Genomic DNA, 16,755 nt, shown 5'->3' with positions numbered 1-16,755 from the left:
GTCCTGTCTATCTTGGATTGGCTGTCCTTATTACACAGGCGCGGATTTTCTACACAGATGTGTTGGGTCCCCACTCATGTGGGGGTCGTAGGCAATGACCGTGCTGACTCTGGCGAGAGCCGCTGCCTCTCGCCCTTCCTCTCCCCATTACAGTGTCCCATCTGAGGATTTATTTACAGGCATTGTAGAAGCTGTCCGTCTCTGTTGGCAGAGAAGGTGGGATGCAGTAGGGGTGAACATACTCCGCAGCATTCGTCAGAACCTGGGCGATGAGGGGTATGTGGGACTATTCCGACAGTGGGAAACAGCTTTTAGTCCAGGAGACGGGTAGTTTTTTTTTAGCTGAACCTTGCTTTAGGGTACATACAAGGTTTTTTGGTTGTTTATTGCTCTCCCACATGTCCTGAACAAGAATCCGACGGATGTCACTCTGGTACCCTTGAGCAAAATTTTTTATAGGGGCAAATGAGTACCCCCTCCTTTATAAGCGATTTGGTCAGCCGTTGTAATATTCAGACACTGCTCCCAGTTTCATCTTCTTGAAATTTAGTCATTGAAGATGTCAAGGTCTTATATCTTGTCTTTGTATGTTGTTACATAGCCTATGATTTCATCATCCTTTGTGTAATTCTAACGTACAGTGTGCTGCCTGTTTGATCACGAACGTGTTCTACCTCTAGTAGAGTAAGTCGTTCTTTCTGTTGTTCAGAGCGGGATTGTCAACTCTTTGTCCCCATGGCTTCATTTGCACGTCCTTCTTACAAGTTGTATCAAGCTCTGCCGGCCCCTATATAATGAGCACAGTCTTTGCATTATTGCCACTTAGATCTACTCCTCATTTTGTTCACATCTCTGTCCTCCCCTGTACAGTTATTATTATTGTGAGTGCTCAGGAAGTCTCCAACCATCTAGCAGCTGTGTAATTTGAGTATAAGTGTTATTGCATTTTGTTCTTGTACTGTATAGCATAAGTTGTTAATCTGTAGGCCTAGTGAGGTTTTTGTAATTCATGTAAGGTTCTTGTTGTTAGCCATTGTTCATAATAGTTTGTATCTGTAATAATTTATCTTGCATTAACTGAGCATTACCCAGTGTATTTTCATTTTATCAGGGCTGACTTAGATAAATTTACTCATGCTAATTTCGTGTTAATAGAGGCTATTGCAGTTAACCATATATTTAACCTGTTCTTTGCCATTACATTATCCTTATGAGTCCTGAATGTTTTGTTGTTAGTTTGAGCATTAAACTTTAACTTGTAATTTTACCTAACTCTTTTGTTTTGAACCTGGAACTTTACGGGACAGTAGAGATTTTTAGTATTCTCACTTAAAGTGTACATTATCTTTCTCTGTTCCGTAACATAAATTTGGCGACCTCATATCAGGATATTCAGGATATTATCATAAGGATATTGCTTGATATTTTGTGACTGTGATTTATTCATGATGTCTACTATTACTAAACTTGATGAAGCCAAAGATTTTTTGTCAAATGTGCAAACAGTGTGTGATGTAGAGAACAGAACAAAGAATGAAGTTAAGCTTGTTGCTCAACAATTGGGAATTGCTGTTCGCTCTCATCATTCTAAAGATCAAATTGTTGACATGATTAATGAAAGCTTGTTTAATGTAACTCCTCCAAATGAGCAAACGCAGATTGAATTAGCTAAGTTACAGCTAGCCCTGCAGGAGGCTCAGGCTAAGGAGGCAGAGGCACAAGTTGAAATTGCTAGGATTCAGGCAGACCATGAGTATCGCATGAAACAAGGTGGAACTGGATCATCTAGGTCTGATGATTTTGTTATGGCTAAAAATGTTAAACTTGTCCCTCCTTTTAATGAATCTGATTTAACAAAGTATTTTCAGTTGTTTGAGAGGGTAGCTATAGGTTTTAATTGGCCCAAAAAGTATTGGCCAGTACTCCTTCAAACTGTTCTCACCGGTAAAGCTCAAGTAACTTATTCATCTTTGCCTCAGGATCAATCTGATAATTATGATGTAGTTAAGAGCTTGATTCTTAAGGCCTATGAGCTTGTTCCTGAAGCTTATAGAGTAAAATTTAGGACAACTTATAAGCAAGACAAGCAATCCCATGTTGAGTATGCAAAAATCAAAGAAGATCTGTTAGAGCAGTGGTTAAATTCTAAGAATGTGGATTCTGATTTTGGTAAATTTAAGCAGATGATTTTGCTGGAGGACTTCAAGAGGTGTATTTATAAAGATGTAAGCCTATATCTTGATGAGAAAAGAATAGATAATTTGTCTGATGCTGCAGTTTTAGCTGATGACTATGTTCTAACTCACAAGAGATATTCTAAAGAAAAAGGGAAAGCTGAAAGTAAGTACGTTGCCTCTACTCAAAGTACAGGTAACAGGAAAGAGAATAAAGATGATGTTTCTCAGGAAGTAAATACCAGCTCCACCTCTTGATTTCAGAGAAGTAAATGTACTTATTGTAGTAAGCTTGGTCATACTACGGAGAGATGTTTCAGGAGACAGCGTGATGTGAACAAAAAGGAGTCTTTAAATATTCATTCAATTGGTCTAGTGTCCACTCTTGAGAGTTCCCAGAATTCTTTAACTGAGTTAACTGAACCTGCTTTGAGGGGTAACTTAAATTCTCATGATGGAGCTCCTCTTTTGAGCAGTAACGTGGGTGACACTCTCAAGAGTTCATGTGCTAATTTCCTGTCTGATGGTTTTGTCAGTCCTCTGGACAGTAATGACAGGAAATCAGTTCAAATATATCGTGATACAGGTGCTTGCCAATCCCTTATGCTGACCAGTGTTCTAGGCTCTAATGTTTATTCCTCTGATGAAACTGTAATCTTTCAAGGTGTAGGGAATAATTACTTCTCTGTCCCTCTGTGCAGAGTGAATTTAGAGTCTGGTTTTGCTAATGGTTCCGTTATGGTTGGGTTGGTTGAGACACTCCCAATGTCAGGTGTAACTTTCTTACTTGGAAATGATATTGGTGGAAGTCAAGTGTGTCCAGCTCCTCAGTTGTCTAGTGAGCCAGTGGCTGCGGCCCAGGATTGTGATGTCCCTGATGTGTTCCCTGCATGTGCTGTCACTAGGGCTAAGTCTAAAGTTACTGGTGACTTAGAGGATAATGATGATGATGATGTTATCCTAGCTGACACTTTTCTTGCTAATTTGGACCACTCACCAGATGAGGCAGTACCCCGTAGTGTTGATAATTTGTCTCGTCAAGAGTTGGTTGAGTTGCAGGTTGCTAACCCTGAGTTGAAAGGTCTAGCTAACTCTGCTTGCAGTGAGGAAGAGTCAGCTGGTGCTTCTACTTGTTATTATATAAAGTCAGGAGTACTTATGAGGAAGTGGAGACCCCCAACAGCATCAGCCGACTGTGAATGGGAGGTTGTACATCAAGTTGTCATCCCTCGTGTTTGTAGGCAGGATATCATTAGAGTACTCTAGGCTCATGATTCCAGTTTGGCAGGACACCTTGGAGTGAGGAAGACTGTGGCACGCATTTTGAAACACTTCTACTGGCCAGGTATCTTCAGGGATATTTCCTGGTATTGTAAGTCTTGTCACACCTGTCAAGTTGTGGGGAAGTGTAATCAGACCGAAAAGATTGCGCCTCTAGTTCCCATTCCTCCTTTTGAGGCGCCATTCACCCGTGTGTTGGTGGATATTGTGGGCCCTCTTCCTAAGACTTCTTCAGGATTATCTTATATGTTGACCCTGATTGATATGGCTACTCGTTATCCTGAAGCCATTCCACTTAGAAATATCTCAGCAAAGAACGTGGTTAAGGAAATGCTAGGGTTCTTCACAAAGTTTGGTCTGCCCAAGGAGGTACAGTCAGACTGGGGAAGTAATTTCATGTCAAATGTTTTCAAGCAGTCTCTGAAAGAGTTGGGCATCACCCAGATCACGTCTTCAGCTTACCATCCCCAGACCCAAGGAGCGTTGGAGAGATATCATCAAAGACTCAAATCGATGCTCAAGAAATACTGTTTGGAACATTAGAAAGACTAGGATAAAGGTCTTCCATTCGTTGTGTTTGCCGCAAGAGAATCTCCAAATGAATCACTGGGCTTCTCACCCTTTGAACTACTGTTTGGCCATGAAGTAAGAGGACCCCTTAAGTTTCTCAAGGAATGCTGGCTGTCGGAGGAAGATGACGTCAACCTGTTGAAGTATGTGATGAAGTTCAAAGAACGGCTGTCCACTGCTTTACAGCTGGCGAGAGAGAATTTAGGAGCTGCTCAGGAGAAGATGAAAACTTGGTATGATAAGAAGTCCAGGTTACGCCACTTTCAGCCAGGAGATCAGGTTTTGATTCTGCTACCAGTTCATGGGCAACCTCTTCAAGCCAAGTTTAGTGGTCCTTATTTCGTGGAGAAGAAACTCAGTGATGTCAACTATGTCATCACCACACCAGATCGTAGAAAGAACAAGCAACTTTGTCACATCAACATGCTAAAGTTATATCACAGGCGGGACGAAAATAATCCAGTCTGCACTGTAACTGTTCCACCCGAGTCTGCTAGTTAAGCTCTTCCATGCAGTATGAGCCTGAGTGATAGTTTGGGGAAGAATCCTGATATCATGAATGATCTCCAGACTAAGCTTTCTCATCTACCTCCCGAGGAAAGGCAGGAGTTTTCGGCATTACTGCAGGAGTACCCGCAAGTTTTCCGTGCCACTCCAGGAAGAACCACTGTGTTGATGCATGATGTCGATGTTGGAAACGCAAAGCCAATTAAACTGCCTCCTTACCGTGTGAACCCAATGAAAGTTCCTCTCATCCAGAAGGAGCTTGGCTACCTGTTGGACCACAAGATGATTGAGCCCTGTCAGAGCGAGTGGAGTTCTCCTGTCACTCTAGTCTCTAAGCCAGTGGGTCACAGCGGCTTTGCATTGACTACAGACGTGTTAATCAGATAACCAAAACAGACACTTACCCTCTCCCTCGTGTGGAAGATTGCATAGACAAGATCGGAAAGGCTAGGTACATAAGTACAGTAAGTTTGATTTGTTAAAGGGATACTGGCAAGTACCTATGACTGAACGTGCTAGGGAGATCTCATGTTTTGTAACACTAGGAAAGACTTTTGCATGTTCTGTAATCCCATATGGTATGAAGAATGAACCAGCCACATTTCAGAAGCTCATGAATGTTTTAACAGAGGGTTTGGCAGGGTGTGTTGTTTATATTGATGATGTATTAATCTTCAGTGACAACTGGAAAGATCACCTATGCCATGTCAGTAAATTTCTTGAGCGTTTAGTTCAGGCTAATCTTGTAGCTAATTTATCAAAGTGTCACTTGGAGAAAGATTATGACAGAATAGATAGGAAAGGTATGTGGAAGGCATTAGAATATATGGAGTGGAGGGGAAATTGTTGAGTGCTGTGAAGAGTATGTACGAGGGAGCTAGGGCTACGGTGCGAGTGGATGGTGAGCTGAGTGAGTTCTTTGATCTCAATGTGGGACTGAAACAGGGGTGTGTAATGTCTCCATGGATGTTTAATATATATATGGATGGGGTCGTAAAGGAGGTACAAGGTAGGGCAGTGGATGTGGGGGTGGCCCTAATGAATGAGGGTGAGATTTGGAAGCTTCCGGTGTTGCTGTTTGCTGATGATACAATATTGTTGAGTGAAGATGAATGGGAGTTGCAAGGTTTGGTGAATGAATTTGGGACAGTGTGTAGGAGGAGGAAGCTGAAAGTTAATGTAAACAAAAGTAAAGTTATGGTGTTTGAGAGGAATGAAGTCACAGAGTGTGCAGTGAGGTTGGATGGTGAGGATATGGAGAATGTGAGTGCATTCAAGTACTTGGGTAGTGTGATGAGTAAGGATGGAACTTTGGAGGATGAAGTACGTGAAAGGGTACAGCAGGGAAGGAAGGTTGTTGGCACACTGAAGCAGTGATGAGAAATAGGGAGGTGAGTATGGAAGTTAAGAAGTCACTGCATGATGGTATTGTGATCTCTACCCTGACATATGGAAGCAAGGCGTGGACATTGCAAGAAGGGAACAAGTCAAGAGTGAGAGCAGTGGAAATGAGTTACTTGAGAGGAGCATGTGGAGTGACATGGAGGGACAGGTTGACGAATGAAGAAGTGAAGGAACGTTGTGGGGTAGATGTGGATGTGGTTGAAAAGATTAGGAGAAATACACTGAGGTGGTTTGGACATGTGGAGAGGATGGAGAATGAAAGACTGATTAAGAGGGTGTATGTAGGTGAGGTGGAGGGAGGGAGAGGGAGGGGTAGACCGAGGATGAGGTGGAGGGATGGAGTTGAGAGGTATATGAGGGAGGGGGGGGTGAGTTGGGGGGAGGGGAGTCAAATGGTGGGTGACAGAGTGACTTGGAGGCGTTTTGTCTGCGGCCACCCTTTGCGGGATTAGGGCGTCGGGCTATAGATAGATAGATAGATAGATAGTGAGTTTGGTCAAGCTAAAGTTCAGTACCTTGGGTACGTAATTGGTGATGGACATGTTGCACCACCAGGAGCTAAGGTTCAGGTTATAAATGATCTTCCCAGACCTAAAAGTAGGAAAGAGCTACAAAGATTTTTGGGAATGTTAGGTTATTACCGGAGATTTGTTCTTAACTTTTCAATTCTTGTATCACCACTTACAGACCTACTGAAAAAGGGAGTTAAATTTGTCTGGACCTATAACTGTGAATCCTCTTTCAACAAACTTAAAGCTATCCTATTGAGTCAGCCAGTGCTCGCTACTCCAAATTTTGCTAAGCCTTTTAGGATGGCTGTTGACGCAAGTGATACAGGAGCTGGGGCTGTTTTGCTGCAAGAGGATGATCAGGGTATTGAACACCCTGTATCTTATTACAGTAAGAAGTTCACTCCACCTCAAAAGAACTACTCAACTATTGAGAAAGAGCTTTTGGCCTTGATTTTGGGTTTACAGCATTTTTCATTTTATTTGTGTTCTGGTTTTGACCCCATAGTCATTTATACCGATCATAACCCACCGAAATTCCTTAGTAAGTTTAAAGATAAAAATCAGAGATTGACAAGATGGAGTCTACTTTTTCAGGAGTATTCATTAGACATACAGCATGTCAAGGGGAAAGAAAATGTTATTGCAGATTGCTTATCTAGACTTTAGACAGATTGTTTTAGAGTAATAAGAAATTTCGTTTGTAAATTTCTTTTTTCTTTGTGGGGAGGTGTTACATAGCATATGATTTCATCATCCTTTGTGTAATTCTAACGTACAGTGTGCTGCCTGTTTGATCACGAGCGTGTTCTACCTCACTCCCCCCTTCTACCGTTATAGTAGAGTAAGTCGTTCTTTCTGTTGTTCAGAGCGGGATTGTCAACTCTTTGTCCCCATGGCTTCATTTGCGCGTCCTTCTTACAAGTTGTATCAAGCTCTGCCGGCCCCTATATAATGAGCTCAGTCTTTGCATTATTGCCACTTAGATCTACTCCTCATTTTGTTCACATCTCTGTCCTCCCCTGTACAGTTATTATTATTGTGAGTGCTCAGGAAGTCTCCAACCATCTAGCAGCTATGTAATTTGAGTATAAGTGTTATTGCATTTTGTTCTTGTACTGTATAGCATAAGTTGTTAATTTGTAGGCCTAGTGAGGTTTTTGTAATTCATGTAAGGTTCTTGTTGTTAGCCATTGTTCATAATAGTTTGTATCTGTAATAATTTATCTTGCATTAACTGAGCATTACCCAGTGTATTTTCATTTTATCAGGGCTGACTTAGATAAATTTACTCATGCTAATTTCGTGTTAATAGAGGCTATTGCAGTTAACCATATATTTAACCTGTTTTTTGCCATTACATTATCCTTATGAGTCCTGAATGTTTTGTTGTTAGTTTGAGCATTAAACTTTAACTTGTAATTTTACCTAACTCTTTTGTTTTGAACCTGGAACTTTACGGGACAGTAGTGATTTTTAGTATTCTCACTTAAAGTGTACATTATCTTTCTCTGTTCCGTAACAATGTCTAAATGTATATTGTAGTGCTTTAGTTTTCTTGTAGTATGAAGACAGTGAAGAAAGGAGTCAGAGTCGGAGACAAGCAGTGTATGACACAGAAAGGTTGTATGCAAGAATGCTAGTGACAAGTGCTCACAGGGGCCTTGACTTAAAGGATGTCCTCAGTTATGAACTGGCACCCATCCCATTCAGTCTATTCGATGAATATGGTGATATGAGGAAAGGCAACAAATCCTCTCTTGTCAGCCATCTTGCAGTATTGAAGCATTCAACTATTCATCCCGAGGTTGAAATCATTGATGGTAATGCAATGCTGTACCACGTCTCCTGGCCAAAGAATGCAACAAAGGAACAGCTGGCAGCTAACTTCAGCTAATCAGTATCTCGAAGTCATGAGGTGTACGTTATCTTTGACCGGTACCAAGAGGGATCCATTAAGTCCCATGAACCTGGGAGACGTACATCTGGAGCTCTGCCCCCTGACATCAAAATATGACCACTCCTCTGCCAGCTAGGAATGTGCTCATGAAGAATGTCAACAACAAAAAGCAACTCATTGGCCTCCTTTGTTCAGCACAAGATGATGATGAAGTGAATGTGAAGATGATTGGTCAGGAGGATGAAGAATTTGGACATGAAGAAGCCGATATCATCATCATCAGCTACACTCTTCTTTTGGCAAGAGAGGAAAGCAAGGAACACATTCAGGTACTGAGTGAGGAAACAGATGTGTTTGTGCTGTTGGTGTACTTTTGTTGGAAACACCACCTCTCCCAGGAGGTCACAATGAGGAAATTTGATCGAACAGTTATCGATATAACTGCTACAGCTAGAAAGCTTGGAAATAAAAGCTTGCAGCTTTTGCCCTTGCATGTGATTACCGGGTGTGACACAGTCTCATACCCCTTTGGGAAAGGCAAAGTATCTGCCATTAATGTCATGATGAAGCATGGCAACCTTGAAATTACTCCAGTGGTTCAACAAAACACTTCTGAAGAAGTCTTGATGGAGACTGGTCGTCGTCTGTTTTGCCTCTTGTATGGTGCCAAGATCTGCACAACCATGGCTAAAGTTCGCCACATGCTCTTCATCACAAAGAGAGAAAAATGCTCCAATCTCCACTCTCTTCCGCCAACAGACGAGGCACTCACTCACCACATGAAGCGAGCTCACCTTCAGGCAATGTTGTGGAAAGCTGCTGATGAGCAGCAACCCCCAGATGTGAATGCAGAAGACTATGGGTGGCATAACAGAGATGGAGACCCCTATCCAGTAACAATGTATAGGCCTGCAGCACCTTCAGACCTGATGAAAGTTATGGCATATGGACGCACAAGCAGCACACCATGTAGTCGTAAGCAGTGCAGCTGTAAGAGTGCAAAAATGTCATGCACCACATTCTGCAGCTGCCAAACAGAGGACAAGTGCAACAATGAACATACAGTTAAGCAGATGTTCGATGATCCTCTTGAATCAGACAGTGAGGATGATCTGGATGAATAGATCTCTGTTTCGAGCTATGGATGTAAATGTTTAAAGCTTACATATTGTGGTGAAGTGTAGAGAGCTTTATTTTAAATATTTTGGTGAAGGGTAGTCTAGAGAACTTACTGATGAAAGTTAGTCAGTGCTGGCATCATACATTTTGTTGCTGTTATATGCTATTTTTATACCTTTTGGTAGCTTTTTGCCCATACTATGTCCATGTATTGTCATGATGAATATTGTATGATGTCAAGTAAAACTCATAGACGTTATTATAATAACAGTGACAGCTTGTAAATAGTATTTAAAGCAGGTATCCTCTTGATCTGCACAGTACCACAGTGATAAATATGGTCCGGCCGCCATTTTGAATTTCTGTTAATAAAAACAAATGCCCAACGGTGCCAGAGTGGCATCCGTCAGATTCTTCATTAGGAAACCCAGGAGGACTAGGAACAGCAAAAAAAACCTTGTATATACCCTACTGCAAGGTTCACCTCACTGTCTCCTGGACTATTTGGCCCGTCTCCGGATTGGCCACACTAGGCTGACTCATGATTTTTTGATGGAGTAGGCGCTCCCTCCCTATTGTGATGATTGTCTGATTCCTTTGACTATGCGGCATCTTCTTTTGGAATGCCCCAGTCTTGGGGACCTTCGTCGGCGGTTTTTTTCTGGGTGCCGAGCCGACAAAGGACAGTATCTTCTCTCCTCGGTGCTTGAGGAAGAGGCTTGTGCTATGGAAGGAGGTACCTTCTCCGGCCTACTTCACAAACTAGGGCTTTACCATATTTTAGTTTGTGTTTTCTAATGTTCTCGTTCAACCTCAATCTTTCCACCACGTTTTAGTTTTGGTTGTTTCTTTGATTTTGTCGTTTTGTTTTATGCATCGTTTTTTTTTTTTTAATGGATTTTATATATAATGACTTCCATTTAATGTTTGTTCTGTGGCATATGACCTCTTCTGTTGCGCCGCCATGTCACATTTTCTTTTATTCATTCATTCATTCATTCTACTGCAGATTAAAAGGAATACCCATTCAAAATTTCTGGCTTGCTTCGGTAACAACTTCAATTGAAACTTATACTTCTTAAATCCTCGGATGCCAGTTCTCTTTCAGCGTCAATCGATTTCTTGTAATATGTTTCCTAAATCTGATTTCCTTTTTTTTTTTTTTTTTTTATCCTCATTAAGGTATTCTGAGTTTTCGAAATAACTGGATGCGTTTCCCAATCAATTTTGAGTACCTTTGTGAAAGTTGCACATATAGCGATTTCGCCCAAAAATACGTTTAAAGACATTTCTCCAATAAAAGAGCTTCGAACTACCCTTAAAGTGGAGGTTATCAGCCCTAACTAGTTCAAAATTGTTACTACTTTTTAGCACTGAACTCACTACTAAGATGATTAAAAAAAAAAAAAAAAAAGACAATACTCTCATGAAAATTAAAAATCCAGTTAATTTCAACACGAGAGAGACAATAGTTCATGTCGACGATCCGGTAACCAGATTTTTTAAAGACCCATCATGAACAATAAACTGTGAATATGAGGAAACAAGTAATGTTTATAAATTGCATATCTCAGTACGGTTATGTATTTACTTTTTCCTAATAATATATATCCGATAATAGACAATTTGATTTTAAAATATTTATTGCCTTTGGGTGTGATTTTTATCTTGGTAAATATGGATAATGATTTCACACGAACCGTTTTACTGGGAAATATTCCATTTTTTAATTTGATCAGGTGGCTCACGATGCCATTTTGAAACCTAGTTATACAAATGGAAATAATATCCGCTTTTTCTCTAAATTTCCAAGTTTGTACACGTCTTTAATCAAACGAAACTCTTTGGGATTAAATCTTTCACATGCCAGCCTTCGTTACCTGTGAATTAATATCATCCTTCGTGTCACCTCCTTTTGCCTTGTTACTGATATCTTTCCGACACGGAATTTTCTCACCCTCAGAAATGTTTTCTGATTTTTTAATTAGTTGGGAGTGATTCTCATCTGATTTGAATCCCATTGGTAGAAGTTGCATATTTAGTTTTTTAGCCCTCAATTATGCGGTTTTTAGTATCACTCTAGTATAATTGTTCATAACTATTACTAAAGCTTATGCTTTTACCGTGACAAAAGAACTTTTTTTTTTAGTCTGAAGTTACCACTACAAATGAAAAAGTAACAAATGACCCTCATCCTAACGTAAGAATCCAAAAACTCTCCAGACGATAGTAATGAAGTTCATTCATTTCTCCTTCAACCTTTCATTTTTGTTGCTGTCATGCAATATATGTCTTGGGAGAGGTGGAATAAAGCTATAAATGGTGATTAATTATATAATATCGGTATTGCGATAGTGTTTATACTTTCTCATTTACATCTATATTTGAGAATGAGAAGCTCACCAATATTCCTTCTCATGAAGTATCACACTTTTGAGACATTTTAAGTAAGGAAATTTCGCTTATGGTGTAACACGAAAATTCGTGTTGTGCAAATATTTATTTTTTTTTAACATTCTGCCAGCAATTTCCATTTAATTTTAAAAGACTTCTACTGCAGATAAAAAAGAATACTCATTCGAATTTTCTGCCTTGTTTCGGTGACCCCCACGTCATTTGAAACTTATTCTTCTTAAACCCTCAGATGCCAGCTCTCTTTAAGTGTCAATCGATTTCTTGTTATATGTTTCTTAAATGTGATTATTTCACCTTCAGAAATGTCTAGATTTTTTACAATATTTGGGTTTGTTTCGCAAACAATTTTGAGTACATTTGTGAAAGTTGCATTTTCAGAGATTTCGCCCAAAAATAAGTTAATAAAGCGATCACTCCACAACGCGGATGGTATCAGCCGCAGATACCCCCATCTAATACCTATGCACCAGTCCTGTATGAGACAGCCCGAGCATGTATTCAGTATGGACGGTGGGTGTTAGCGCCGAAGTGGTGACATGTAGAGGTGTGCGATACGTAGGAGGACTACTGGGCCTTGAAAGCGGGCTGTGAAGCCTATGCCCAGAGTCGGACAAAAAAAAAATGTCCCAATTGGCATTACTTTTTTGCCTTGATGTCACGGCTAAGATGAATTTTAAAAAATTAAAAGAGACTCATTGAAAATGAAATATCCAGTTAATGTCAACACGAAGAGAATATTCTTTAAAGAGTTATTGCCTTGGGGAGTGATTTTACCATGGCAACTATGGATTATGATATCACACGAACTGTCATACTGGGAAAGTATTCCATTTTTTAAAATTTGATCAGGAGGCTCAAGTTGTCACTTTAAATCCTAGTTATCCAAATAATAATAATATCCGCTTTATCTCCAGCTTTTCAAGCTGCATACACGTCTTTAATGAAACGAAACTCTATAGGGTTAAATCCCTCAAATACCAGCCTTATTTTCCTGTGAATCAATGCCATCATAAGTGTTACCTCTTTTAGGCTTGTTACTGATTATTTTTTCCGACACGGAATTTTCTCACCATCACAAATGTTTTCTGATTTTTACATACAATTGGGAGTATTTCCCAGCTAATTTGGAGCACATTTATAGAAGTTGCATAGTTAGTGTTTTCGCCCTCAATTATGCTGTTTTCAGAATCACTCAAGTATAATAGTTTTTAACTAGTACTCAAGCGGATTCTTTTACCGTAACAAAACATCTTCACCATTTTCTTCTCTGAAGTTACCACTACAAATGAAAAAAGTCACAGATCCAAACAATCTCCTGATGATATTAATACAGTTCATTCATTGTTCCTTTAAAATTCACTTCCCGTAGCTCTCATGCACTATATGTCTACTGAGATGAGGAATAAAGCTACAAATGTTGATAAATTATATAATCTCTGAGTTGCTTTAGTGTTTATTGTTTCTTGCATACACCTCTAGGTGGGAGTTAAAAGCTCATCAATATTCATTTTCACGATTTAGCTAAGGCTCGATATAATTTTGAAATTTTTCTACTGCAAGTAAAGAAGAATACTCAGTAGAAATTTCTGGCTTGTTTCGGTGACCCCCACATCAGTTGAAACTTATTCCTCTTAAACCCTCAGATGCCAGCTCTCTTTAAGTGCGTCTCGATTTCTTGTTTAAATGTTTCATAAATGCCTTTTTTTTTTTTCACAGACGTGTATTTTGAGTTTTGGATATTGTTGGGTGCGTTTGCCAATCAATTTTCAGTACATTTGTGAAAGAGTATTTAGCGATTTCGCCCAAAAAAAAAAAAAAAAAAAGTTTACACAGACAATTTCCAGTAAAATAGTTTGAACAATAATTAAAAGCAGATGCTATCAGCCGTAACTATTTCACAATTGTTACTACTTTTTGGTCTTAAACTAGAGGCTAAGATGAATTTTAAAAAAATGAAAGACAATACTCTCATGAAAATTAAAAATCCTGTTAATCTCAACACGAGAGACAAAACAGTTCAGGTCGATGTTCCTGCAACTTGATTTAGTTAAGACCCATCTTGACAAAACTACGTATTTGACCAACCAAATAATGTTTATAAATTGTATATCATAGGCTATGTACTTAATTTTCTCTAGTAATATATAGCTGATGATCAATACCAAGACAATTTTCTTGAACGTTCATTGCCTTTCGGAGTGATTTTACCATGGTATATATGGAGAATGATTTCACAGGAAGCATCATACTGGGAGAATAATCAATTCATTTTTTTATTTGCTCAGGGCTCACTTTAGTTCACGGTTATCCAAATTAAAATAATATTCGCTTTATCTCTAAATTTTCAGATTCTATACATGTCTCGAATTAAACGAAACTCTTTGGGGTTAAACCCCTCAAACGTCAGCCTTCTTTTCCTATGAATCAATGCCATCCTTCGTGTTACCTCGTATAGGCTTGTTGTTGAATTTTTTTCCGCTAAGAATTTTCTCACCGTCACAAATATTTTCTGTTTTATCGATATAATTGGGAGTGCTTCCCTATTAACTTAGAGCACATATGTAGGAGTTGCATAATTAGTGTTTTCGTCATCAATTATACGGTTTTTAGAATCGCTCAAAGATAATAGTTTTAACTATTACGATAGTGAATTCCTTTTCCGAAACAAAACAATTCACCTTTTTTTTTTTTCAATCTGGTTACTACTGCAAATGAAAAATGTCGCAAATGACCCTATTCCTAACGTAGAAATCCAAAAAAATCTCCATTCGATATTAATATAGTTCATTCATTGCTCCTTCAACCTTTCTTTTCGTGTAGCAGTCATGCATTATATGTCAACGGAGAGGCGGAATAAAGTTATAAATGGTGTTTAATTATATAATCTATGAATTGCGATAGTGTTTATGCTTCCTTCTCTATATCTATAGGTGAGAGTCAAAAGCTCACAAATATTACTTATCACTAGGTATCACAATTTTGTGAGATTATAACTAAGGAAATGTGGCTAATGATGTAACACGAAAATTCATATTGTGCAAATATTCATTATATTTTTTTTACATCATGGCATCCGGCTCGATGTAATTTTAAAGGTACTCTACTGCAGATAAAAAAGAATACTCATTCGAAATTTCTGGCTTGCTTCGGTGACAACCACATCAATTGAAACATTCTTCTTAAACCTCGGATGCCAGCTTTCATTAAGAACCAATCGATTTCTTCTTATATGTTTCCTAATTCCATTTTTTTTTTTCACCCACAAAAATGTATTTTGAGTGTTGGAGATAATTGGATGTCTCCCAATCAATTTTGAGTACATTTGTGGAAATTCCATATTTAGGGATTTCGACCAAAAATATGTTTACAGACATCACTTCAATAGAATACTTTTGAACTACCCTTAAACCGGATGCTATCAGCCCTAACTAGTTCACAATTGTTACTACTTTATAGGCTAAGATATTCAAGACAAAACTCTCATGAAAATTAAAACTCCAGTTAACCTCAACACGAGACACAGTTTGTCGACGTTCCGGCAACCTGATTTTTTTTAAGACCCGTCATGAACAATAAAACTGCGTATATGAGGATCCAAGTAATGTTTATAAATTGCATTTCTCAGTGCGGTTACGTATTTACTATTTCCTAATAATATATGTCTGATAATACACAGTCTCCTTTTAATCGATTTATTGACTTTGGGAGTGTTTTTATCTTGGTAAATATGGATAATGATTTTACACGAACATTCATACTGGGAAAATATTCCACCTTTAAAATTTGATCAGGAGGCACAAGATGATATTTTGAAATCTAGTTATTCATTTTTTTCATTCATTGCCAGACGCCATGTATCCCAAACGGGGTGGCCAAGGGCTTAGCGTTAATTATTTACAGGGAGGGGCACTAATCCTCCTCCAACCCCACTTGACACGTAGGGAGAACGTTATGCCAACAGCATCTGGTGTTCCCAGGCGGTCACCCATCCAAGTACTAACCAGACCCAACGTTGCTTAACATCGCTGATCGGACGGGAAGCGGTGTACTCAACGTGGTATGGCCATATAAAAATAACATCCGCATTATCTCAAAATTTCCAAGTTGATACACGTCTTTAATCAAACGAAACTTTGGGATTAAATCCCCCCAATGCCACCCTTCTCTACCTGTGAATCAATATCATCCTTCGTGTTACGTCCTTCTGCTTTGTTACTGATTTTTTCCGACACTGAATCCTCTAACCCTCAAAAATGTTTTCTGATTTTTAGATCAATTGGGAGTGTTTCTCACCTAATATAGAGTACATTTGTAGAAATTGCATATTTAGTGTTTTCGCCCTCAATTATGCGGTTTTTAGAATCGCTCAATTATAATAGGTTTTAGCTCTTACTAAAGCGGATTTTTTTTTTTTCATTCATTCATTGCCAGACGCCATGTATCACAAACGGGGTAGCCAAGGGTTTAGAGTTGATTGTTTTACAGGGAGGGGCACTAATCCTCCACCAACCTCACTTGACACGTAGGGAGAAAACTTGATCATTTGTTTTCAATCTGACGTTACAACTACAAATGAAAAAAGTCACAAATGCCCCTCTTCCTAAAGTACATATCCAAACATTCTCCAAACGATAATATTACAGTTCATTCATTGTTCCTTCATGCACTCTATGTCTGCGGAGATGAGGAATAAAGTTATAAATGGTAATTAATTATATAATATCGGCATTGCTATGGTGTTTATACTTTCTCGTATACATTTCTAGGTGAGATTCAAAAGGTTATCAGTATTCCTTCTCACGAGGTATCACAGTTTCGAGAGATTTTACCTCAGGAAATGTTTCTTATGCTGTAACACGAAGTTATATTGTGCAAT

The 16,755-nt window shown here is 39.0% G+C and overlaps 1 non-coding gene across 1 annotated transcript; it reads right to left on the bottom strand.

Moving 5' to 3' along the window:
- Nucleotides 1–15,831: 15,831 nt before the first annotated feature.
- LOC145393657 (5S ribosomal RNA) lies at nucleotides 15,832–15,950 on the bottom strand. Its single transcript, XR_013896252.1, has one exon. It is a non-coding gene; the product is annotated as a 5S ribosomal RNA (ribosomal RNA).
- Nucleotides 15,951–16,755: the final 805 nt, after the last annotated feature.

Source organism: Coenobita brevimanus, chromosome 24 (genome assembly GCF_032717465.1).
Source record: "Coenobita brevimanus isolate Jiangsu-jjx chromosome 24, ASM3271746v2, whole genome shotgun sequence".
Taxonomy (NCBI): domain Eukaryota; kingdom Metazoa; phylum Arthropoda; class Malacostraca; order Decapoda; family Coenobitidae; genus Coenobita; species Coenobita brevimanus.
Note: the sequence above shows the minus strand (reverse complement) of the source record. Positions and strands in the feature narration are given on the sequence as shown.